An 11,821-nucleotide genomic window follows, 5' to 3' on the forward strand; every position below is an offset into this window, starting at 1 on the left:
AACATCTCTTCACGGTGTAGTGAGGAAGGCGAAAAACAAAGAGAGCCTATCAAGGTAATATTCAAGTAGGCGCACTTTTGAAGTGGTGAAAGGCAAAGGCATGAGTGCAAGCCTAATAAAAGCTAATAGGAGAGATGTAGAGCCGGCAGAGGACTTGGCAAGAGCAGGAAAAAGCAAAAAGGAAAGGCGAGTGCACGTCTCCCCGCCCCCCAAGCCAGGCCGAGAGAAGGCTTGAAAAAAAAGGACATTTATCATTTCTTCTTCAGCCAGCTGTTTTTCTCATGGTTTTTACAAAGTACACAGCACAGCAGATTCTGCAATATTCTTACACACTAATTAAGCATTGGAAACCTACCTACCTACTTCTGTCTTCATTCTAAACAATTACACTTTCTGGAAAGTGCTTTCAATAAAACACAAAACAAAACCAGCTTTTCTTTGCTTTTTTTTATTCAACATCTCTTCACGGTGTAGTGAGGAAGGCCAAAAACAAAGAGAGCCTATCAAGGTAATATTCAAGTAGGCGCACTTTTGAAGTGGTGAAAGGCAAAGGCATGAGTGCAAGCCTAATAAAAGCTAATAGGAGAGATGTAGAGCCGGCAGAGGACTTGGCAAGAGCAGGAAAAAGCAAAAAGGAAAGGCGAGTGCACGTCTCCCCGCCCCCCAAGCCAGGCCGAGAGAAGGCTTGAAAAAAAAGGACATTTTTCATTTCTTCTTCAGCCAGCTGTTTTTCTCATGGTTTTTACAAAGTACACAGCACAGCAGATTCTGCAATATTCTTACACACTAATTAAGCATTGGAAACCTACCTACCTACTTCTGTCTTCATTCTAAACAATTACACTTTCTGGAAAGTGGTTTGAATTAAAGAGAAAAGAAAAGTATGTTTTGTTTTGTTTTGTTTTTTCAAGATCTGTTCACATGTACTTAGCAAGAGTGAGTACACAGCGTTAAAAAATGGTACTTAGTGTAGTGAGGAAGGCGAAAAGCAAAGAGAGCATATGAAGGTAATATTGAAGTAGGCGCAGTTTTGAAGTGGTGAAAGGCAAAGGCATGAGTGCAAGCGTAATAAAAGGTAATAGGAGAGATGTCGAGCAGGCGGAGGACTTGGCTGGAGCAGGAAAAGGCAAAAGGGGAAACGCGAATGCGCATCCCCGCCCCCCAAGCTAGGGCCGTGGCAGCGAGATCGTGGGGGTTCGAACTGGCGGCGCTCTGTACTAGAGTGCTCTGCCACACATCATACGCCAAACGGCCAGCCGAGAGAACGGTTAAAAAAAAGGACATTTATCATTTCTTCTCCAGCCAGCTGTTTTTCTCATGTTTTTTCGCTCTGTACCAGAGTGCTCTGCCACACATCATACGCCAAACGGCCAGCCGAGAGAACGGTTAAAAAAAAGGACATTTATCATTTCTTCTCCAGCCAGCCAGCCAGCCAGCCCTTCTCATGGTTTTTACAAAGTACACAGCACAGCAGATTCTGCAATATTCTTACACACTAATTAAGCATTGGAAACCTACCTACCTACTTCTGTCTTCATTCTAAACAATTACACTTTCTGGAAAGTGCTTTCAATAAAACACAAAACAAAACCAGCTTTTCTTTGCTTTTTTTTATTCAACATCTCTTCACGGTGTAGTGAGGAAGGCCAAAAACAAAGAGAGCCTATCAAGGTAATATTCAAGTAGGCGCACTTTTGAAGTGGTGAAAGGCAAAGGCATGAGTGCAAGCCTAATAAAAGCTAATAGGAGAGATGTAGAGCCGGCAGAGGACTTGGCAAGAGCAGGAAAAAGCAAAAAGGAAAGGCGAGTGCACGTCTCCCCGCCCCCCAAGCCAGGTCGAGAGAAGGCTTGAAAAAAAAGGACATTTATCATTTCTTCTTCAGCCAGCTGTTTTTCTCATGTTTTTTCGCTCTGTACCAGAGTGCTCTGCCACACATCATACGCCAAACGGCCAGCCGAGAGAACGGTTAAAAAAAAGGACATTTATCATTTCTTCTCCAGCCAGCCAGCCAGCCAGCCCTTCTCATGGTTTTTCCAAAGTACACAGCACAGCAGATTCTGCAATATTCTTACACACTAATTAAGCATTGGAAACCTACCTACCTACTTCTGTCTTCATTCTAAACAATTACACTTTCTGGAAAGTGCTTTCAATAAAACACAAAACAAAACCAGCTTTTCTTTGCTTTTTTTTATTCAACATCTCTTCACGGTGTAGTGAGGAAGGCGAAAAGCAAAGAGAGCATATGAAGGTAATATTGAAGTAGGCGCAGTTTTGAAGTGGTGAAAGGCAAAGGCATGAGTGCAAGCGTAATAAAAGGTAATAGGAGAGATGTCGAGCAGGCGGAGGACTTGGCTGGAGCAGGAAAAGGCAAAAGGGGAAACGCGAATGCGCATCCCCGCCCCCCAAGCTAGGGCCGTGGCAGCGAGATCGTGGGGGTTCGAACTGGCGGCGCTCTGTACTAGAGTGCTCTGCCACACATCATACGCCAAACGGCCAGCCGAGAGAACGGTTAAAAAAAAGGACATTTATCATTTCTTCTCCAGCCAGCCAGCCAGCCAGCCAGCCCTTCCTCATGGTTTTTCCAAAGTACACAGCACAGCAGATTCTGCAATATTCTTACACACTAATTAAGCATTGGAAACCTACCTACTTCTTTGTTCATTGTAAACAATTGTACTTTCTGTAAAGTGGTTTGAATTAAAGAGAAAAGAAAAGTATGTTTTGTTTTGTTTTTTTTCTTCAAGATCTGTTCACATGTACTTAGCAAGAGTGAGTACACAGCGTTAAAAATGGTACTTAGTGTAGTGAGGAAGGCGAAAAGCAAAGAGAGCATATGAAGGTAATATTGAAGTAGGCGCAGTTTTGAAGTGGTGAAAGGCAAAGGCATGAGTGCAAGCGTAATAAAAGGTAATAGGAGAGATGTCGAGCAGGCGGAGGACTTGGCTGGAGCAGGAAAAGGCAAAAGGGGAAACGCGAATGCGCATCCCCGCCCCCCAAGCTAGGGCCGTGGCAGCGAGATCGTGGGGGTTCGAACTGGCGGCGCTCTGTACTAGAGTGCTCTGCCACACATCATACGCCAAACGGCCAGCCGAGAGAACGGTTAAAAAAAATGACATTTATCATTTCTTCTCCAGCCAGCCAGCTTGCCAGCCCTTCTCATGGTTTTTACAAAGTACACAGCACAGCAGATTCTGCAATATTCTTACACACTAATTAAGCATTGGAAACCTACCTACCTACTTCTGTCTTCATTCTAAACAATTACACTTTCTGGAAAGTGCTTTCAATAAAACACAAAACAAAACCAGCTTTTCTTTGCTTTTTTTTATTCAACATCTCTTCACGGTGTAGTGAGGAAGGCCAAAAACAAAGAGAGCCTATCAAGGTAATATTCAAGTAGGCGCACTTTTGAAGTGGTGAAAGGCAAAGGCATGAGTGCAAGCCTAATAAAAGCTAATAGGAGAGATGTAGAGCCGGCAGAGGACTTGGCAAGAGCAGGAAAAAGCAAAAAGGAAAGGCGAGTGCACGTCTCCCCGCCCCCCAAGCCAGGCCGAGAGAAGGCTTGAAAAAAAAAGGACATTTATCATTTCTTCTTCAACCAGCTGTTTTTCTCATGGTTTTTCCAAAGTACACAGCACAGCAGATTCTGCAATATTCTTACACACTAATTAAGCATTGGAAACCTACCTACTTCTTTGTTCATTGTAAACAATTGTACTTTCTGTAAAGTGGTTTGAATTAAAGAGAAAAGAAAAGTATGTTTTGTTTTGTTTTTTTTTTTCAAGATCTGTTCACATGTACTTAGCAAGAGTGAGTACACAGCGTTAAAAAATGGTACTTAGTGTAGTGAGGAAGGCGAAAAGCAAAGAGAGCATATGAAGGTAATATTGAAGTAGGCGCAGTTTTGAAGTGGTGAAAGGCAAAGGCATGAGTGCAAGCGTAATAAAAGGTAATAGGAGAGATGTCGAGCAGGCGGAGGACTTGGCTGGAGCAGGAAAAGGCAAAAGGGGAAACGCGAATGCGCATCCCCGCCCCCCAAGCTAGGGCCGTGGTAGCGAGATCGTGGGGATTCGAACTGGCGGCGCTCTGTACTAGAGTGCTCTGCCACACATCATAGGCCAAACGGCCGGCCGAGATAATGGTTAAAAAAAAAGACATTTATCATTCCTTCTCCAGCCAGCCAGCCAGCCAGCCCTTCTCATGGTTTTTACAAAGTACACAGCACAGCAGATTCTGCAATATTCTTACACATCAATTACACATGGAAACCTACTTACCTACTTCTGTCTTCATTCTAAACAATTACACTTTCTGGAAAGTGCTTTCAATAAAACACAAAACAAAACCATCTTTTCTTTGCTATTTTTTTTATTCAACATCTCTTCACGGTGTAATGAGGAAGGCCAAAAACAAACAGAGCCTATCAAGGTAATATTCAAGTAGGCGCACTTTTGAAGTGGTGAAAGGCAAAGGCATGAGTGCAAGCCTAATAAAAGCTAATAGGAGAGATGCAGCGACATTAAATACCATAACCAACTGTGGGGTTTGGATTCATCTTTAATTTAAGGAAATATCTGCACCATTTAAACACCAAGCAGGCTACACACCAAACGTTCATTCCTTTGTATTATTGTACAATATAAAGCACGTCAAGGAACCTCCATTGTTAAATAAAACAGCGCTACATACAGTGAGGTAAAAAAGTATTTAGTCAGCCACCGATTGTGCAAGTTCCCCCACCTAAAATGATGACAGAGGTCAGTAATTTGCACCAGAGGTACACTTCAACTGTGAGAGACAGAATGTGAAAAAAAAAATCCATGAATCCACATGGTAGGATTTGTAAAGAATTTATTCGTAAATCAGGGTGGAAAATAAGTATTTGGTCAATAACAAAAATACAACTCAATACTTTGTAACATAACCTTTGTTGGCAATAACAGAGGTCAAACGTTTACTATAGGTCTTTATCAGGTTTGCACACACAGTAGCTGGTATTTTGGCCCATTCCTCCGTGCAGATCTTCTCGAGAGCAGTGATGTTTTGGGGCTGTCGCCGAGCAACACGGACTTTCAACTCCCGCCACAGATTTTCTATGGGGTTGAGGTCTGGAGACTGGCTAGGCCACTCCAGGACTTTCAAATGCTTCTTACGGAGCCACTCCTTTGTTGCCCGGGCGGTGTGTTTTGGATCATTGTCATGTTGGAAGACCCAGCCTCATTTCATCTTCAAAGTTCTCACTGATGGAAGGAGGTTTTGGCTCAAAATCTCACGATACATGGCCCCATTCATTCTGTCCTTAACACGGATCAGTCGTCCTGTCCCCTTGGCAGAAAAACAGCCCCATAGCATGATGTTTCCACCCCCATGCTTCACAGTAGGTATGGTGTTCTTGGGATGCAACTCAGTATTCTTCTTCCTCCAAACACGACGAGCTGAGTTTATACCAAAAAGTTCTACTTTGGTTTCATCTGACCACATGACATTCTCCCAATCCTCTGCTGTATCATCCATGTGCTCTCTGGCAAACTTCAGACGGGCCTGGACATGCACTGGCTTCAGCAGCGGAACACGTCTGGCACTGCGGGATTTGATTCCCTGCCGTTGTAGTGTTACTGATGGTGACCTTTGTTACTTTGGTCCCAGCTCTCTGCAGGTCATTCACCAGGTCCCCCCGTGTGGTTCTGGGATCTTTGCTCACCGTTCTCATGATCATTTTGACCCCACGGGATAAGATCTTGCGTGGAGCCCCAGATCGAGGGAGATTATCAGTGGTCTTGTATGTCTTCCATTTTCTGATGATTGTGGACTGTGGCTGTGGACAGGTGTCTTTTATACAGATGATGAGTTCAAACAGGTGCCATTCATACAGGTAACGAGTGGGGGACAGAAAAGCTTCTTACAGAAGACGTTACAGGTCTGTGAGAGCCAGAGATTTTCCTTGTTTGAGGTGACCAAATACTTATTTTCCACCCTGGTTTACCAATAAATTCTTTACAAATCCTACCATGTGGATTCATGGATTTTTTTTTCACATTCTGTCTCTCACAGTTGAAGTGTACCTCTGGTGCAAATTACTGACCTCTGTCATCATTTTAGGTGGGGGAACTTGCACAATCGGTGGCTGACTAAATACTTTTTTGCCCCACTGTAAATACAACTCAATTGAACTGAATTTTCTCCATTAGCTTTATGCACTTTCAAAAAGCAGTAAACTGTGTGTACAAAAGATACAGAGATAATCTGTTTTTCTTTCAGTATACTCTCCTCGGACACTTTCTCAGGTACAGCATGACAGGGACCACTAAAATCCCTTCTGTGAGACCCTCATTTGCCTTCAGAACTGCCTTAAAATTCAACAAGATGCTGGAAACATTCCTCAGATATTTACAAAGCAAATTTGATTGAGATTAGGAGACTGTGAAGGCCATTTGAGTGCAGTGAACTTATGGTCATGTTCAAGAAACCAGTTTGAGATGATCTGAGCTTTGTGACATGGTGCGTTATCCTGCTGGAAGCAGCCATCAGGTACACCACGGTCACAAAGGCATGGACATGATCAGCGGCAATACTCAGGAAGGCTGTGGTAAATAAAACGATGTTCAGTTGGTGCTAAGGGACCCAACGTGTGCCAAGAAAGTATTGCCCGTGTCATTACTCCACCACCACCAGCCTGAAGCGCTGATACAAGGCAGGATGGATCAATGCTTTTATGTTGTTTACACCAAATTCTGACCCCACACCACCTGAAAGTTGTAGAAAAAACTGAGACTCATCAAACCAGACTATATTTATCTAGTCTTCTATTTTGGTGAGTCTGTGTGAAATTATAGTTTCCTGTTCTTCAGCTGACAGGACTGGGACCTATTGTGGTCCTCTGCCTCTGCAGCCTGTCTGCTTCGAGGTTTGATATGCACATTCAGAGATGCTCGTCTGCGTAACTTAGTTGTAACAAGTGGTTATTTGGTGGTCATTCTCCTTTAAACTCTGACATTTTAGCGCAGACCATCATCTGCGGTAAAATCCCAGCAGATGAGCAATCTCCAAAATCCAAAGACCAGCCTGTCACAGCACTGGATCTGTGACCCAGTGTTTTGTGGTTGTGGATTAATTGATATTCCTTGATTATTGTTATTCATGGTTTTGATTCTCATTATTGTTTTCTGTTTATGTTATATTCTTAGTTCTAGTCCTTAGGTTTTGTTACCTTACCTTTCCAGTGTTCCACGTTTCATGTTAAGTTACTCTTGTCTCTGTGCGTAATGTTCGCTGTCTCTGCGTTCGTGTGTTTCCTGTTTCACTTTGATAGTTCCGTGTCCTTTGTTAAAGTTTTCAGTTTTGCTTCCCTTTGGTCTCGTCTTGTCTGGTCAGTTACAGCTGTGTTCCCCGCCTGTTGGCTGTTTCCTCATTATCCTCTGTGTATATATAGTGTGTGCTCTCCTTTACCCCCCGTCAGATTGTCTGTTCATTGTTGCCTCCTTGGTGTTTATGTCTCAAGCTCCTCACGCCTGCTGCTCAGGGGTTTTTTGGGTAATGTTTTCTACATTCCTCATGTTGTTTTGTTAGTTTAAGTCCCTACCATGATCCGCTTTTGTTTGCATTTTGTCTTTCACTATAAATAAAACTCACTCACAGCTACTCACTACCTGCACTTGGGTCTGCTCTCTCTTCTCTCCACACGGTCCGCCATGTCAGACTGACACAGCCAGTCTGGCACCAACAACCATATCACAGTCACCTAAGTTACCTTTCTTCCCCCATTCTGATGCTCAGTGTAAACTTCAGAAGGCGATCTAGACCACGCCTAAATACAATGAGTTGCTTTCATGTGATTGGCTGATTATATATTTGTGTTAATGATGAAGGTGTACCTAATAAAGCACTAAACAAACTTGCCTAAATGCTTTTAGTAATTGGTTATTTTCTCTCACTGGAGCCTTTTGACATTCTCTGTCTGTGGAAGTGAAAACAAACGGATAACGTGGAGAGCTTCGCTCACTGTGTGTCACAGTTGGTGTACAGGTTGTTTTTAATATTCTGTCTCATAACAAAAGAGCCACATAAAAAATACATACAACAATGGTGAGAAACTACACATTATTTATATGTGATTAGTGTGGGATTGTGAAAAGGCGCAATCAAGTGTCATCAGGCATATGTTTGGGTGGATGGGCTCTTTATTTTAACAGCGTACAAGTAAGATTTATTTCTGCCTGCTCTCTACTACTGTGGTGAAATGCCACAAAGGCAAAAAGGAAGAAGAGAAGAAACCTAGAAAGAAATAGCCTAAATATTATGTAAAAATTATGTCAAGTGTAATGCAGGCATCCACAAGTCAGTGCAAAATCTCACATGTATCTTATCAATCACTTTTATTTGGTTTATAATCTGATACAAACACATTTCCCACAGGTCGCCACCAGTAAATTAATTATGGGATTGTGGGAGATGTAAGCCACCTACAGTTACCATTTGCCCACCTAATGGCCAAAGTTAAAGGTCAGATGAAAATTGCATATACTGTCCTGGGGTTCCATCTCTTTATATAAAAGCAGACCGATCCCAGACCGTCACCTTTAATGAAAATGTGTTCTAATGCATCAACTGCTGAGGGAAAATGGGTCAAAATGCATTTAAATGATCGCATCTGCACTTAAGCTTTTAAACAGCCTCTTCTGAAATGCATATTTCCATCTCCTCATAATGCTGGGAAACCAGTATTGATGCTGCCGGCTTTCTGTTTGTCTAGAATACAAAGTCTTAAAACTTGTTTTTTCAACAGGGCCATGTGATGTGTTATGGTCACCATAGTATCTGCAGAAACATCAGAAGCCAGTGTTTACTATAAATGTACCACCGGTGCAGATGGTGAAGTCCATTGTCCGAAGGGAATGCAACACCTCTGATTACATTTTAAATGTTAAGCAGCTGAACTGTAAGAGAGCGCAGCCTGATGTACAACGTGCTGTTTTTCATAACAGGAACACTCTCACCCAAAAGAATGAGCTCTACAGTAAAACACGTTCAGAGCTTTAAATGCGGTTTGCTTTTGCTTGCAGAGCACCTAAAGTTCCTCTGACGTTATACAGCTTAAGGTCGAAACTCTAGCTGACTATCATTTTGCCTGCAGCAAGGTTAGCACAGTTGCAATTTCAATGGACATAATCCCAGCAGTGCTAAAATCAAAAGAACGTGTTCTGGTCGGGACCAGAAGCTTTACTTTTTTTTCTCCACAACATTAAATTTGGATTTTTATTATTACGCCACAAAAAGTTTGAAACAAAATGGGTGAAATGGAACTGACGGACAGATTAAATGTTAAGGGCAAATAGTGACCCCAGAAAAAAGGCTGCATTATTAGTTTTTTTGTGAAATGAATGAGTATTTATATATTTAAAAAACAATATTAAAGATGTTCCAGACAGACAGGGATTCAATGTAAGATGAATATATGGTACCTGTCTGCCGAGTAATTAAATAATACATTAATCATATATTTAAATACATGTCAAGGTTGAGTGTCTGACTTCTTAAAGCGATCAGACGCCCTGATATTGCCTTAAAAGCACACAGTGTTCCCTGACAGAAAGATCAGGGCATTCTGTTTGAAATTCATTGAGTCTGAACTGAGTTATCAGAGTTTTATGGGAGTGTGCAGACACACTGCATCTTTAAATCAAGTCTTGAATATCATCATTCGGCTAAGCCCTTCTCGTCCTTCTTTGCCACTCTCTCTCTCTTTGCTCTCAGGTGGAGTTTGGGTAGGGTTCTGGTTTTGTCCTGGACTTATGTGAGGTTACTGCTGTCTCTAGCTCCAGCTAGCACCGCTGCTTAACATCTGTTCATTACACTGAGATTCAAAGGGCCAGGTGAAACTTCCACTATTTCCCATAATTTGACTTTGCCTTCTCGTTCTCAAGGTTTGGCTGTTTCATGTAATAAGTAAAGACTTTCCTGAAAAACTACGATGGCTGCTGTTTGTCTCGCTTACCTGGAAATTCCCTGCATGTCTACCGTCCACTGTCACTGCTCCCCGCCTCACCCACCTGAGAGTAAACAAGGTAAGCACGAGTAAATAAGAGCAATAAAATCTCAATCAGACTTTCTCTCTGGTGTCCCGATGCTCAGCCTCTGCACTGTAATTTCATTCTCTAATTGTGTTTGAGCTCTTTTAATAAACTTGCATTGGTCTTCAGGGTTTTGAGTTTGAGTCCATTTATTCATGCAAATATGACACTGAGATACTTCATAAAATCTTTGATATGTTAACTAACATTGAAGACATGACAATGAAAGTTAGATGTCACATAAAGCAATGTAAAAAAAAAAGAAAAAGATAATTTGCACCATAATCACATCAATGTGGATGATCACAGCTAAGTGTAAGTGAAATGTTTAGCAAGACATTTTTTATTCACTTAAGTAAGCCTTTAAAAGTCAGAAGCAAAGGAAAATGGGAAAAATGTGCAGTGATTTATTGAAAGACGTGCAAACACACATGGAAACACAGTAGTAGCGGCAAAGATTGGGTTTTACGATTCTTCAACACAGCCTGAACTTGCTTGGGCAGCTTTATTGTAATTTCTCTGAGTAGTCTTTAGGAATAGTTCTGCAGGGTTCTCAAAGGACATTCAATGCTCATCTTTGGATGTTGGCTGCCTTTGTTCCATTTACCGTCAAGATGATCCCACACTGCTTCATTAACATTGAGGTCCTGGCTCTGGGGAGACAGGTCATTTTATGAATCACAAGTGGACTTCATCCTGCTATCCCGCTTTGACTTTTCATTTTCACTCACATTTCTTAAAAGGCCGTTTCCAAAGGAAGCGACTCAGATGCACAGAGAACGAGACTGGCAGCAAAAAGATTGAAGAGTAAAACTGAGATTTAAACACACAAAGGGAATATCTTCATTCTCTGCCAAGGACTCATTACTCCACATTTATTCTATATGCACACTGCAAACTGGTGCTCTTACTATAGTAAAGTGAGAAAGTGATATTACTATAACTAATGTGATATGTGATTAATACATGAGAAAAGAAATCTGCCTCCACAATAGTCATAATGTCAAGAGAAATACTATTAATGACTAAAAGAAATCAAAAGAAGAGAAGGACATTTCTTTTTCCAGATTCAAGTACTGGTTTGTTTCATTTATTTTCCTTTTTTTAGAATTATTTTACCAAAAAAAAAAGAAGTCTGATTATTAAAAGAATTTAATGTAATGATTTACCAACTGGCTTTGTAGAAACAGTGTTGCCTCTACACATTACAGACAACTGAGTTAAAAAAAAAAACCAACAACACAGTTTTAAATTGTTTCTTTAAACACTTTGTTGCTTGTGCAGTGTGTTGAGGAGAACTGAGGAAACAAATCACCGTCAGTATGGACAGAGGAGGTCAGGAGAGTGTCTACATCCATCTTTAAAAGACACTGGAGGCTTTGTCATCGTTTGGGGCTGCATGTCAGCCAGCAGTGTTAATGATCTTGTCAAAATCAATGGAATAGTAAACGCAAAAAGTATGGCCATATTTTAATCCACTGTGTAATATCATCTGGAAAGTGTGTGATTAGCAAGAGTTACATCTTTCAGCACGACCGTGATCCTAAACACACTGCCAACGATTCATCCATGAAAAGAAAAACACACCTTTGACACTATCAGTCATGGCATCCCCAGACCTCAACATTACTGAAGCAATACAGGATTAACAGAGCAGAACAAAAGGCAGCCAATATCCACATACTGTATTTCCACGTGTATTTCACTCAGTCATTAATCTCTGCACCTAGTTCCCATTTCCTAGTAACAT

This window comes from Astatotilapia calliptera, chromosome 18 (genome assembly GCF_900246225.1).
Source record: "Astatotilapia calliptera chromosome 18, fAstCal1.2, whole genome shotgun sequence".
In the NCBI taxonomy this organism is placed as follows: Eukaryota; Metazoa; Chordata; class Actinopteri; order Cichliformes; family Cichlidae; genus Astatotilapia; species Astatotilapia calliptera.